This window comes from Alligator mississippiensis, chromosome 5 (assembly GCF_030867095.1).
Source record: "Alligator mississippiensis isolate rAllMis1 chromosome 5, rAllMis1, whole genome shotgun sequence".
Classification (NCBI taxonomy): Eukaryota; Metazoa; Chordata; order Crocodylia; family Alligatoridae; genus Alligator; species Alligator mississippiensis.
Window position 1 is genome coordinate 45,855,190 of NC_081828.1, and position 13,712 is coordinate 45,868,901.

General features: G+C 45.1%; 1 long non-coding RNA gene across 1 annotated transcript; it reads right to left on the reverse strand.

Moving 5' to 3' along the window:
* Positions 1-1,500: 1,500 nt before the first annotated feature.
* Positions 1,501-4,421, reverse strand: LOC132250621 (uncharacterized). The gene is made up of 2 exons (XR_009462213.1): positions 3,878-4,421; positions 1,501-2,934 (listed from the first exon to the last, which is right to left on the reverse strand). It is a non-coding gene; the product is annotated as an uncharacterized LOC132250621 (long non-coding RNA).
* Positions 4,422-13,712: the final 9,291 nt, after the last annotated feature.

The following is a 13,712-nucleotide window of genomic DNA, read 5'->3' on the forward strand; positions in this document are numbered from 1 at the left end:
GAATTCTTTGTAGCCCTTTTGAATCATATTGTACCATGCTCTACCCAGCCTTCTTCCACCCAATGGTGTTTGTGCGTTCTGTTTCTGACAGTAGGTAGAACTATGCAAATAACTGATTTTTTTTGTTTTCTGACCATTTGAGGGGGAAGTCATATCTGGTTAACTTCTGGGTCAAATGAGATATTTTGTTTGACCTGAATTTGTTATTTTTAGCATATTTTAACTTGTTATATGTATAAATCCAAGGGGAAATGGAAATATGTTTTGAATTAAAAGAAAAAATGATGAAAAGCTCTAAAAGTTTCATTTTGAGATTTAAAAGAAACCCAAATGTTTCATTTTTATGAACAAATTGATGAAGCTGACATGAATTTACAAGAAGTTTTGGTATCATTAAATCTGCAATTTCTTTGCCAGAAAAGATTTCAGTCCAAAATGTTTCCTAGCTCTAATACCGTTGTGGTTTGGGGGTAGGAAGCAGCAAGGGGCACATGGTATTTTAGACTACTTCAGTTACAACTTCTCCTTCAGACATCTAGATAGCTACTTCCTCATCCAAATTTTCAGCATATGACTATTTGGGAAGTGTGCTTTGCCTGCTTGCATGGGGGGGGGGGGGGAAGTGGAAAAAAATCAGCAAACAGAAAGTTACCTGCATAACCATTTCACCTTCACTGTGGTCCAGAAAGACTTCTGAGCTCTTCAAATGGTTCCTTTTGCTCCTGGCTTTTTAAACATTAAAGTCTGAGAAAACTCAAAGTGAAATGGTCTCACATGCCTCTATTTCCAGCCAGGTACCCTTTTCATATCTCTTCCCATGAATAATTCATGCTTGGAACTTATGCTAGATCCCTGGTTTGGGACACTGGGGGAAGAAAAGTGGTACACTTCAGCAGTGATACAACTGGTGAAACTATATTTTCAATTTGAATTATAAAGCCAGTAGATCAGGAACTGAGATCTAAATCCAGTGCCCTGGGCAATATACAGACATATATTCATAAAGAGTACTCATACCAAAGAGCTAAGAAAACAACAGCATAAAGAGAGAAGTACTACAAGCATGAAATGCCAAAAGAAAAGCGATAGCACCAGCAATGTGTGATCATCTACCTGGCATCATGTCCCATCCCTCCCTTCCCTCTCACCTACTACAAATGACAAGCTTTGGACTGCTCACAACTATGAATATATAGACATGTTGTTGCCCATATGGCCAGAGGGAAATGGCTCAGATATGAATTCCTGAGGCCATCTGAGAGACTAGGTCTGGCTGGAGTTCCCTACGTGGCACTAGGCTGGTTTTAGGCATATTTACTTTCCTATCAATTATGCAGTTCCTAAATAGAGTGTCAAAGTAAGATGACCACTTTACTATGTAACCCGGGCAGTACTCCAAGAGGTACCCCCTCTCCAATTGAAGGGATCAAAGCAGGTGCACAAGCGCTGTGGGAGGTGTAGGGACTCTCCTCCCCCTATAGAGCAGAGCCAGACCACCACTGGGGACTTAACCGTATACCTTTTAATGAGGGAACAATGCTGGGAACATAACAGGCATAATCAGGGGGTATAGTGGACACTACAATGCACCAAGGGGCAGGATTCAACAAAGGTTAGACACTTACAATCATTGACAAAAGGTAGGGTTAACAAAATATAAAACACAAACAGCAGAGCAAACAATACTGGTTGGAGAAATATAAAAAGGCACAAAATACAAAATGTCGAAGGACATAGAAATATAGGGCCTAGGTACCTGGAAGGGGAGAAAACACAGTGGCCCCTTTCCACTGCAAGAGTAATTCCTCCTTGTTAGCTCACTTACCCCTCAAGTCACCAAAGCTGGGACTTGAACTTGGCTCTCCCATGTGGTAGGCAGGAACACTACCACACAGCCACCACTGCTTGTACTGCTCCAAGCTGCTAGGGGTCTTGACCTTCCCGGAGCCCCAGCCTCATGTTGAGCTGCCTGGCCTCTGATTGGAGAAGATAAAAGCCGAGCTGGGAACCCCTCAGGTCACTGCTCAGATCCTTGCTGAAGCAGGAAGCCTCTCCTGCTGGTCACAGCCTCTCATAGGGGATCCTGGAGCCCAGTGGGGAGCCTCTCCTGCCGGCCACACAGCATGCTGCTGAGGGTCCAACTGCTGCCTACAGGTCCTGCTCCTTCAGGCTCTTCTGGGGCAACTGCTTCCACCCCGCTGGCTCAGCTCTTTGAAGCTCCTTCCTTGTGGTCCCTCACTGGTCTCTTCCGAGTCAGCCATGCTGCCCCTTTTATCCCCCTCCAGGTGACCCAAGGGGCCAATCAGGAGACATGAGGGGTGAGTCTCTGGGGCCTGATTGGTGAGGAAAGGGAGTCCCAAGTCCTCCAATCATCTTTTACCCTTTCAAAACCACTGGGCTAGGTCACTGCCAGCCAGCCCGTCACACTATATAGATTCTGTGTTGTGTTACTCAAATGGAAAACCCAAAACAGACCCTAAAAGGTGTCTGGAGGAACCTTGAAAACACTGGATGCTTTGGGGTCTCCTTTCTCCCAGCAGCATGCCTGGAAGGAAGATAAGGGTTATTGTCCTCATACAACAGAAGAGGAACTGAGGCATTAAAAGGCTAGTGGCCAAATTTTTAAAAGTGATCATGGATTTCAAGGCCCTTAAGCTTTTTGGCAGCTAAAAATGTCATGGATACTGGCTCCCCACTTTTACCCCCTTGAGCCACAATAGGTCCCTGACCCAGAGATCCCTAAAAATCCAACATGTTTTCCAAGTTTCATTTTCCTCTTCTCCAAATTGGTTCCTACTGTTCTGTTTCCCCAGCCTTAATGAAGAGCAGAAGTGTGGTCACCCCATAGTTCAACAGCAGCATTGCCTTGCCGTATGCCAAGCCTGCCTCAAACCTGGACCCCGTTCATTGTAAAATAGGGAAAACACTGGCTTGCTGAGAGAGAGAGAGAGAGAGAGAGAGAGAGAGAGAGAGAGAGAGAGAGAGAGATTATTTAAAATGTATACATTACTTTTCTTGAAAGAGCTACTCCACTCCCACCACCCCTACCCCTAAAAGTAGATCCATTAATAGTCTCCTCTCCTCAACTTGGACTTCTAATTAATTGCAAATGCTCTGCTAGCACTACCAGGAAATGGCTAGCCCAGTGTAGTTTCTAGGCATGTATAGTGTTGGTGCAAGTGTTCTAGGGTTCTACATTATCTTTTATACCCATCATTGGCATAGGCAATGTGTTGAAGACACACCCAGGATTCCCAGAGTGCATTTTGATTTTGGAAGCTCAGTCATTATAGGAGAGCTTTCTCCAGCTATCTGTCCTGTAGGAAATTACTCAAAGGGAGGATCTTCCTGAAGGACCCAATCAGATACAAGTGTGAGAGGAACAAGGGGACCTGGCACAATAAATTAAACAAAAATGGAAGAGGCCATGGGAAGTTAGAGCAACGAGTGCTGGCAGAAGGGAATAGCAATAGGGGGCTTGAGGGAGACACAGATACAAGAAGGGGTGGCAGGAGTCCAAAACAGAAGCCAAAAGAGGAAACCAGATGAGAAAGGGAGCTAGATGAGCCTCTTTCCTATGAACATATTTATTCATGTAGTCAGGCAGGAGAGCAATTGTGTGGCACAGCCAATACTCATTGAGTGTTTCAAAAGATCATTGCTTAGAGGCAAAGGGTCCCATGGTGTTGTCTGTTTTGTAGGTGACACACTGACAACTGCAAGCCATACAGAGGAACATGTCAGGAAGCTTAAATATTAGAAAGAACATTATTTTCAGATTTAAAAAAATTATTATTCTACAAGGTAGAAGCAGGCACATTTTGGGGAAACAAATTCACGACCTGGACAGAAAGAATTTGTGCTATCGTCTACTTACCAGAGACTGAGTAAAAGGGAATTTAAAAAGTCTCCTTCCTGCTGTGCCCAGCTCATGCTCCTTGCCTACCTACAAGCCTAAAAAAAAAAAAAAAAAAAGTGGCCTGGGGTCTTCTTTAGCATCAATCCCACTGGACTACTCAAGAGCTGAGAATAGCCAGAGCACAGAATGCTCCGTCCACAGAAGGCTCTGTTCCCTTCCATTTTACATCCTCTGCACCAGGTGTAGTTGTGAAGGGGAGGTGGAGGATGGCTATCGTGGATCAGTGCCTGATAGAGACTCTTCCGTACCTAGAGAATCTCCTGTAAAGAGTGATGTATCCAGTGCCTGCTTTGTCTGTGCTACTTGAGCAGCTCAAACAGGAGTGGACTAGACCAGATAGCCTGCCTTTTATTTTTAATTTCTTGTTCAGCTCAGTTACTTCATAAGCAATCATTCAATGAATGAAAGCAGCCAGACACAGTTTCAGGTGTGATCACTGTACCTGGCAGTGCTGACAGGCAGGGCTGAGACAACACAGAGAGGAAGAGGTTTAGGTATCCTGGTTTTCTCCAATTTAAAAAAAAGTAACCCCAAATCCATATTTTTCCATGATTAAAATAAAACACCACTATATATATATTAGTGGTGTTTGATTTAAGTCATGGAAAATGTGGATTTGAGGTTACTTTTTTCAGTGTAAAAAAAAAAAAAATAAAATAAAAAAAACTGGGGATTTTTTTAAATTAGAGAAATCCAGGGTCCCTGGGAAGTCACCTTTTAGTGAGCTCCTCAAAACCCTTCCCTCTGACCACCAGCAGCACCTACATTAGGAGTTGGCCAGCTGATGAGCAGCCAGGCTCCCCTCTCATATAGGCAGAGCCCCATTGGAAGATACGTGAGAAAGGCAATGGTTTGTTTCATAGGTTACTTAGAATACTTACATTGCAGAAGCATCTGAATGCCACAGCCAGCTTTAAGGCTCCACTGTGTATAATCCCTGCCTTAAAGAGCTTGCAGCAGAAACAGATAAAGAAAACATTGTTAAACCTGTTTTACAGCTAAGAAATTAGGAGCTTTTAAAGATAAAGTAATTTACCCAAGGTCACACTAGCAAGCCTGTGACAAAAATTGAAACTGAATGTAGAGCTGGGAGAATTTCTTGGAAAGGTAATTTATTCACTTACACACACACACACACACACACACACACACACACACACACACACACACACCAGCTCAAATCAAATGAAGCCATTAGTGAATTTGGATCAAATGTAGCTAATTATACCAGCTTAAAAAAATAAATCAATCTTGTTTTGATTTTTGTAAAATATAATGTTTTGATAATTTTATTTCAAATTTATGTTCTATTTCCCAATTTGCCCAACTTGATAATCTTTTTTTAAGTTTGAAAATAAGCTTCAAGTAAAAGTTTGTTTTGAGGCAAATTAAATATTTTGATCAACCCCAAACTTTTTTTTCCCCCCCCAGTTCTCCAATTTTTTCAGGTCAGCCACAAAATATTTTTTTCTCCAGATATTTCAGTTTTGCCAGGGAACCAAAATATCAACTTTTTGCACAGTGGTAATTGAATACAGATCTATTAAGCATTGGCATTGTGGTTAAAGCCCAGTCCAACCTTCTCTCGATTACTAGGGACTAAGTAGAGCTGCGAAGAGAATTGTACTCATTTCCCACAGCCCTGCTGATCAGTGGCATTTCAGCTGGCTTGAGTCAGCATAATGGCCATTCCAGATTTGTGATGTGTTAACTAAGAGAGCTTCAGGATTTACCCTAATCCTATGGACAAACACACACCGCAGCTGCAGAGGGAATTTGTCACAGGGATTGGGCTGTGTTTCAATAAAGGTCTGATCAAGAACTGAAACATAATTGCCAGTAAATGTTTGAAAGACAGAAAGACAAGACAGACCTTTTAAAGTATGATGTCATTTTAAGAATCAAAATACAAGTAGTTCCACAAGGAAAATTAAAGCTGTATTAATAGAATATTCAGTCATATAAGAGGACTTATTATATAACATTTTCACACAATTAAATTTAGAAATAAGTTATAAAAATATTTGCATTTCATGAAAATCACCTAACATTTTATTTTAGGAGTTCTTGCTCATATTTATAGATTGTATAACATCAGCAACAGCTTCAAAGAAAGAAAGAGAAAAGAATTAATTTTGTTACTAGGGGATTGAATTGCAGATCACAGCCAACTGTCTACCCACTAGGAGCATCTACACATGCATGTACTCCAGTCTAAGTTTACTGTGCAATAAGCCAATGCAGAGTCAGGGTTTTTGGGTAGGTGCTTACACATGTGAGGATTAGGAAGCAGATTTGCATCCAATTCCCTGCAGTCCTGCAATGGGCCTCTGTTACCACAGAGTAGAGCTCCAGGATCCCCCTGGGTGCTAGCCCAGGGGCAGGCAGGGAGCACTGGTCCAGGAGACATCCCTCTGCTCCATCCATTGGTGGAGCAGCTATCAGCTAGCTCACTGCTTGCTGCCTCAATGGCAGATCAGAGCAGGGGGCTGGGACCTACCCTACCCCTGCAGCTCTTTCCAAGCCTTGTGCTTCAGTTACCCAATTGGCACATGGGGGTAGGACCTGCCCCTGATCAGGACAGTTTCTGGCCAGCCCTGGGCTGTTCAGGGAAGTCTGAATATACAGCCCAGAGCTAGCTGGGGACTGCCTGAAATGGGACAGCTCCGAGCTACCTTCAGGCTGCATGTGCTTCCCCGTGCAACCTGGAGCTGGCTGGCAACTGTCCTGGCAGGGTCTGGTCCCAGCCAGCTCCAGGCTGGGCAGGGAACTGTCCTCATGCAAGGAGCTCCCAGCTCCTGCTCTGCAATCACAATTCAGGAGTGGGGGCTGGAAGCTCCCTGCTGCTGGGTCAGGAGGCTACTGTCCCCACCCAGGCATACAGGGTGGGGGCTAGGAAGCTTGTTCCCTGCCCAGCTCCGTGAGTGTGGAACTAGTGGGCAGGGGGTGGAAAAACAGGCTGCTCCACCCCTGCTAGCAGAGAGCTCCAGACCACGGGGTCACTGCTGGGAGATAATTATGACCACAGAGCTCAGTCTAGGAGATGGGGCTTGGGCTGGGAGACCCTTATCTCCCAGCAGTGACTCCAGGACCACAGGGCCTCTGCTGGGAGATGCTTATCTCCCAGTCTGAGCTACTCAGTCTCTGGGCCGCACCCCAGAGATAAGGGTCTCCCAGCCTGAGCCCTTGGTGGTGGAGCTCAGGCTGGGAGATAAGCATCTCCTAGCAGTGGCCCCATGGTCATGGAGACACTGCTGGCAGATAAGGGTCTCCCAGCCCCCTGCTCCCCAATTGCATTGGTGGAACGGGGCTGAGAGATAAGGGGTGAGCAGGGGCTGGGAGATCATCTCAATCTCAGAATGGGGGTTTTGGAGCTCTGTGCTGCCAGGCAAGGAGATATAGTCCCTGCCCAAGCTCCTATGGTGGAGCCCACCCTGGCAGCAGGCAGCTCCCAGGGGCAGTGAGCAATATCCCGCCCCCTGGTGGACAGCTGACTGGCAGTAGATTCGGGCTCCTGGTCAGGCCTCTACCCGAGTGCTATGGCACCATTACTAATGCTGAGTAAATTTGCTACTTGCATTTGCAAGTGGCAAATTTACTTGGTATTAGGGAGATTTATTGCCAAGTAAGCATGTGCACATATAAACACACATGCTTACTTCACAGTAAACTATGCTAATGTGAAGCTAAGTGTCTCGTGTAGATGCACTCACCGTCTCTGCACCCTTTGGTCCCAATCCAGCAAAGCTTTTAAGTGCGTGCTTAATTTTAAGCATGTGAGCAGATGCATTGATTTCAATGAGGCTATCCCCATCTTTAAGTGCTTTGCTGGATCAGGGACAAAGTGCCCTCTCTGATGAAGGGGGAGGGGGCTTTGAAATGGTAAAATCTGTGACTCAGATTTCCTGCCAGTGCTTTTGGCTGGCTGCAGAATGCAGGCAGATTGCCCAGCTGAGATGCTGGGAATTTAACACCATTGGGTGATCAGTTCACATAAAAATAAAAGCCAATTTGAACAGTCACCCAAAATTCATCCCAAACTAGGCTAGACCCATCTAAACAGTTTAATTTTTTTATATAAAAAGAAAAAAAAACTTGCATGTCTCTGCTATTCCCAATTGCATCCAAAAAGCAAAAATATCTAACCACCATGAGAAAAGCGTGCATTAGCTGAGAGTAAGGATACAGAGACATTTTTCAAAAAAGGATCTGCTCCCTCGTAGCCAGTTCTGTGTCTACATCAAAGATGTAGACATCATTTGGAAAACAATTTTATGGGTTGGATGCTTAATGCAGATGGATACTGAAGCTTACCTACCATTAACTGACAAGGGGGAGGCTAAATTTCATAGCTGACAAGAATACCTGGAAGAAGGGACAGGTGCTCTTTTGATGCAAGATTAAAGTGGAGGTTAGCAGGATATCCGAGTTCTATTTCCAGCTCTGTCACTAGCATCCTGTGCAACCCGAGGTGTGTTGCTTAGCAGAAGATTACTGCTGAAGACCCACTGACTCCTGTGAGACTGCTTGTGAGGCAGGGTTCTAGGAATCAGATGAGGATGCAGAATGGGGCAGATTATGAATGTCTTTTCCTGCTGGTGACCACTGCAGTTACTCACACAAGTAATCCCATGCTATACATCCTTCTACCCAAGGGAGAGGCACTATATTTCCTTGCTGCACTGGGGTGTTGTAAGATGGTCAGATCCTAGAAAAAAAGCCTTAAAAATGTTCAGGAGGGCATGTCATCTTTAGAGTATGGTACATTTAAAGTTAGCTTGTAAAGTGTAAGAAATTCCTGAGAGAGAACAAATACAAAGTCTATGGCATCATTTCTTCAGGTGGTCACTATAGAAACACAAAAAGAGGAGGTGGTGATTCAGTCTGAGAGATGCTTTCTTCTGAGGCTGCCCCCCTGCCCCCCACCCACTCCCTATGGCTGCCCCACCCACCCCAGCTCCCAGTGCTTAAAAAAAAAAAAAAAAAAGCCCAACTCACAGGGTGCTGCTGGGTGAGGGGAAATCCCCCTACTGCCCCACGCTGCATGGGAGGCTCTGCCAGGAGCTGGGGCGGGTGGGGCAGGGATTGCCAGGCTAGGAGAGCAGGTGGTAGATGGGCCTGACCTGGCTGATTTGGGGATTCAGCAGCAGCCAAATCTCTGAATCAGATTTAGCTGAAATCAATTTGGGACAGTGATTTGAATCACTGAACTGAATCACTGTCCCCCAAATCTACCAAAATTGAAGCAAATACTAGCCACTTTGCACAGGCCTAATAGACAGCTTTAAATGTTTTTTCTACATACCTTGAGGTACCAGGCATGGCTCATAAATGCTGTGATGCTAGAGCAGATGGAGCATCCTACAGGAGTGCGGGGCTGCGTGCTTGGCAGTGAACCCAGAAGTGGACCAGAAGTACTTCCAGTCCATTTCTGGGTCTGCTGGGGAGCGAGCTGCCCCCCCCACCCCTCTGTGCCCCCAGATCAGTGATCAGCCACAGGGGGACCCCAGGTCCCCCTCAGATCCAGGAGGCACCAGTCACCGTGCCAGGAGGGTGCACGGGCCCCCCCCCCACATGCTCCCCAGTGGAACCAGAACTGAACAGGAAATGCTTCTGGTCCACTTCCGGGTCTGGTGCCAAGTGCACTGGGGAGCCCCTTGCACTCCCATGGGACACTTCGTGTGCCCCACCGTCGCAGCATTCACGAGCCTCCTGCTACCTCAAGGTATGTAGAAAAAACATTTAAAGCTGTGTCTATGTCCGAATCATCAAATCTTTCCAAATTGATTTGGCGGGTTCCAGTTCAACTCAAAGAGATTAAAGGGTCTCCCGATTCAATTCAGATTTGGAGATTTGGCCACCAAATTGGGCCGAATCTCCGCCAAATCGATCAGCAACCAAAGCGTCGCACAGCCCTAAAATGTCTTTTAATTCATCTTGCTTGGTACTAGTTATGCTACATGTTTTGAGTCTTTACTGGTTGTATTCCATAAAACTTCCCATAATTTTGCCAAGGATCAACACCCTACTTTATTCCAATACTCTAGAACTTCACTAGTATTTCACAATTTTTTTAATCTACATTAATGGTCCAAAGGGCTCCTTGGCAAATTTGTTTAATACTCATGAATGAAAGTTATCTAAATAATCTTTGAGAGTTAAAAATGGTAAACTTTAATTCCTGTTTAACATCCTCCATCATTATGGATGATTTAGGAAGTATTTCATTAGCTCTGTTAAATGTGGCCACACACAGAAGTGACAATTTTTGCCTGATCTGGCCACTGAAAGTGCTCTACAGCCATGAGCAAATACAAGAGCATGGCTACAGAGCGCTTTAAAAGGGCCCGATACCATGACAAGCTGAACCCTCATTACATAAGGGTTCAGATGAAGGTGCTCCAAAGTGGACTACCTTCATTAACTTGTGTCTGCATGCACCAGAAGCAGGGCTTGGCTAACAGAGCAGCCCTGATCCCAGCACTGTTTTCAGAATGGGAGGGCAAGGAGGGAACAGAGGGAGCTCATTCTGAAGGTTGCCCAGATGGTACTGGAGAGTGGGGAAGCCCCAGAATGGACCTACATCCCCTGCCTTCTCCACCCCCGACCCATCCTGAGACAGCACAGGGGACCAAGAGATGGGGGGCAGGGCTAGGGGAAGAGGCTGCAGAGATTAGCTTGATTCCCCACCCTCCAGACCCAACAGCTAATGTCTGTTGGATCAGGAGGATCAGTCTAAATCATGGCACTTTCTGGAAGCACCACGAGTTAGACCAAGGAGCTGCACTTCCATCTGTGCCCTATATTTCTTAAATATATACTTCTACCTCTTTCTGAAGAAAAGAAAAATATTTATTAGATAATTCTGTCTTCTCTATACCGTTACTATTCTTAATACAGTTAGAGTTACTTATGATAACAATTGTGACAAGTCATCACTCTGGGCCACCCTCAATGTGGCCCCCACACTGGTCTCTAGGGCAACCGCCCGCCTACTCACCTGCCACACCTTGATCTTAATTGAATAATTAGTTTTAATCAGTGGGAGGCTGCCCTTGTCCTGCCCTGCCACTAGGGGGCACTATCTGCGGCTGTGTTTCCTCCCCTATGCCGCAGTCCACACCTCACCAATGTTAACTCAGGTCTATCCCTATCTTGGCCCCTTCCTGTTCTCTCTGGGCCTTCCTTCTCTGCACCCTCTTCTCTGGGGTTCTCTCTACAATGCTGCCCCCCTTCCAGGGCTCGCCATGCCCCACTTGGGCTTCTTGGTCATACAACCCCCCCCCCCTGGGGCTCACCATGCCCCACTTGGGCTTCTTAGAAGTGCTGCCCCCCTTCTCTAGGGCTCGCCATGCCCATACTTGGGCTTCTCAAACGCTCCTCTCTGGGGCTGGGGTCTATGCACCCCTTGTGCTGCGCCCACTGGCGCTGGGGTCCTCACACTCCGCTGCGAGTCCCCTATGAGGCCTCCTCCAACCCCTAATAGCCTCACCCAAACCACCAGTCATAGCAAACCACAACACAAACTTGAGCCTCCTGGCTATAACTCAAACATAAGCCACCTGGCTACAACAACATTGCTCAAGCCAAGCCAAGCCAAGCCAAGCCAAGCCAAGCCAAGCCAAGCCAAGCCAAGCCAAGCCAAGCCAAGCCAAGCCAAGCCAAGCCAAGCCAAGCCAAGCCTACAATTCTCCTCACATCATGGCTTAGGGAACTTCTGGCTGCTATCAGGGAACTGCATTTGGCCTCAGCTCCTGGGCTTTATAAGAGCCAGGCCCTGCCCCTTAGGGTCAGCTGACCTTCTCTGGTTGCCCTGGCAACCCACAGCTGTGATCCTTAGTCACTGCTAGGGCTCCTTTCCTAGCAGTTTTCCCCTCTTCAGGCACAGGTCACCTCAGTGCTCTGTGACAACAATTAATACCTAATATTATAATAATTAAGTTTTCACAGATACTTTTACCTTCCCGTATTAATTATATGTATTTTCTACCTATTATTGTGTACTAACTGCTTTAATCTTTGTCATTTTTCCATTGTATATGTAACATGTTCACATGGGGACACACCTGGGGGTATTTGCATGCACAAACACACACACACATACACATCACTGCTGTCTCCATTTCTCCTCTTAACTAAAACTGGCTTATCCAAAAAAGCTTTTTATGACTTAAGAATCATACCATTTTGGGCATCCAATAAAATATAATATTCTTAAACAATTCCTAATTATCATTCACAATTTTATTTAAGCGTTTCCTCCTACTCCATTTTGCTCATAATTGCTTTCAGCTTTGGGAAATTGGCCTTCTTAAAGTATCAAGGGCTGGATTTAGGTGCCTCAGTAATTTTAAAAGTCTGGCTCTGCATAGAAAAAGAAAAATAAAGAGAATGAGGAAGAGGCAAATATACTCACATACAAATATTACTGGTTGGGGTTACTATCATTTTCATGTAGTAAATTAAACTGGACATGATTACTTGTAGCTAAGCAACTATGGAAAGGTGAAGTAGCTGCCTGGAAAAGGGTAAGGGCTCCCTGACTAGCACATGACCAGTCAGGGTACATAATGAAAAGGAAGCTGGGCCCAGAGGACAATAGGGGAAGTATATGTCTTCTCTCCCTTCTGGCTCTTTGAGGCAGGCAATAGTCTCTGGGGATTGAAACCAGCATTTGTCATTTGAGTTGTTTCATTTTGTGTATTTTGCTATGGCCCTTTGTTTTTTAACAATAAATCATGCCCAAGGGCAAGGGCCTTTAAAGGACTACGTATGGCGTCTGCACCCCTTTCCAGGCTGATGAAACAGACCACCAGCTTATAGCAGCTATAATTTGTAGCTCGGCAATCAATTCATCTTTATCTGTCAGCATGAGGCTTACCATCAAATTACTCTGAGCTAGTTTCAGTGCTTGCTTATGTTAGAAAGCAATATGTTTTCGAAACACTGAGAGTTTTACTAGTGAATGAATGAGCTCTCCAGCGTTTGTTTACCAGGGTGGAATCACTCCACATAATGCATTTTTTTATTTCTACATTTTATGGATAAAACTTTAAGGGAGTGTTTATTTGGTTGGCTTATTTTTCTGATTCCCACCACTACCGCATCTTGTGATTTATTAGCTATGCTTCAGACCCTACCCTTCTGAATTGTCCAAAATTCTGAAGGCAAGTAAACTGTAACTTTTATGGAATATTGTGTATCTGTGACTTTAGAATTCTGATCTGGCAATCATCCCACTAGATTTCAGTAATTCCAACCATGTTCAATTTCTCTTATTCAGCAAACATTTCTAATTCCTCTTGGCTTTTACACAGGTTTTCAGCAGTGGTATGTATGCAACTCAAGAATTTATTCTCCTCACATTTCTTAATGCTTTGATCTCTTACATTCAAGCTTTCCTGAGTCTGAGTTCTGTGCTTACGTAGATGGACTGTGCTTGCCTCCTTACCATCTTCCCCTATAGATGCTTGGTTAAAATCCTTGTGACTGCTTAGTTTGTTACCCAGAAGTTAGGTTTTCATCCCACTAAGGAGGAATGGGACAGGTCATATATCCTCCCCTCTTCATAAAGGGTGGCTCCATGTTCCACAAAACCAGGCTCCTCTACTTTGCACCATATACCTAGCCAACAGTCTACTTCCATCTGCTATCTTCCCTGGTTTATGAAATAGCAGATCACTTGAACTTTCCTCTCTTTTAACTACTTTCAGGCTCGGGTCAATCTAAGAAGTGTCATCTGAGGTAGTGTTGTTCATGCCAAGTGTGTCAGAGCCAATGGAACCTTGCCTGG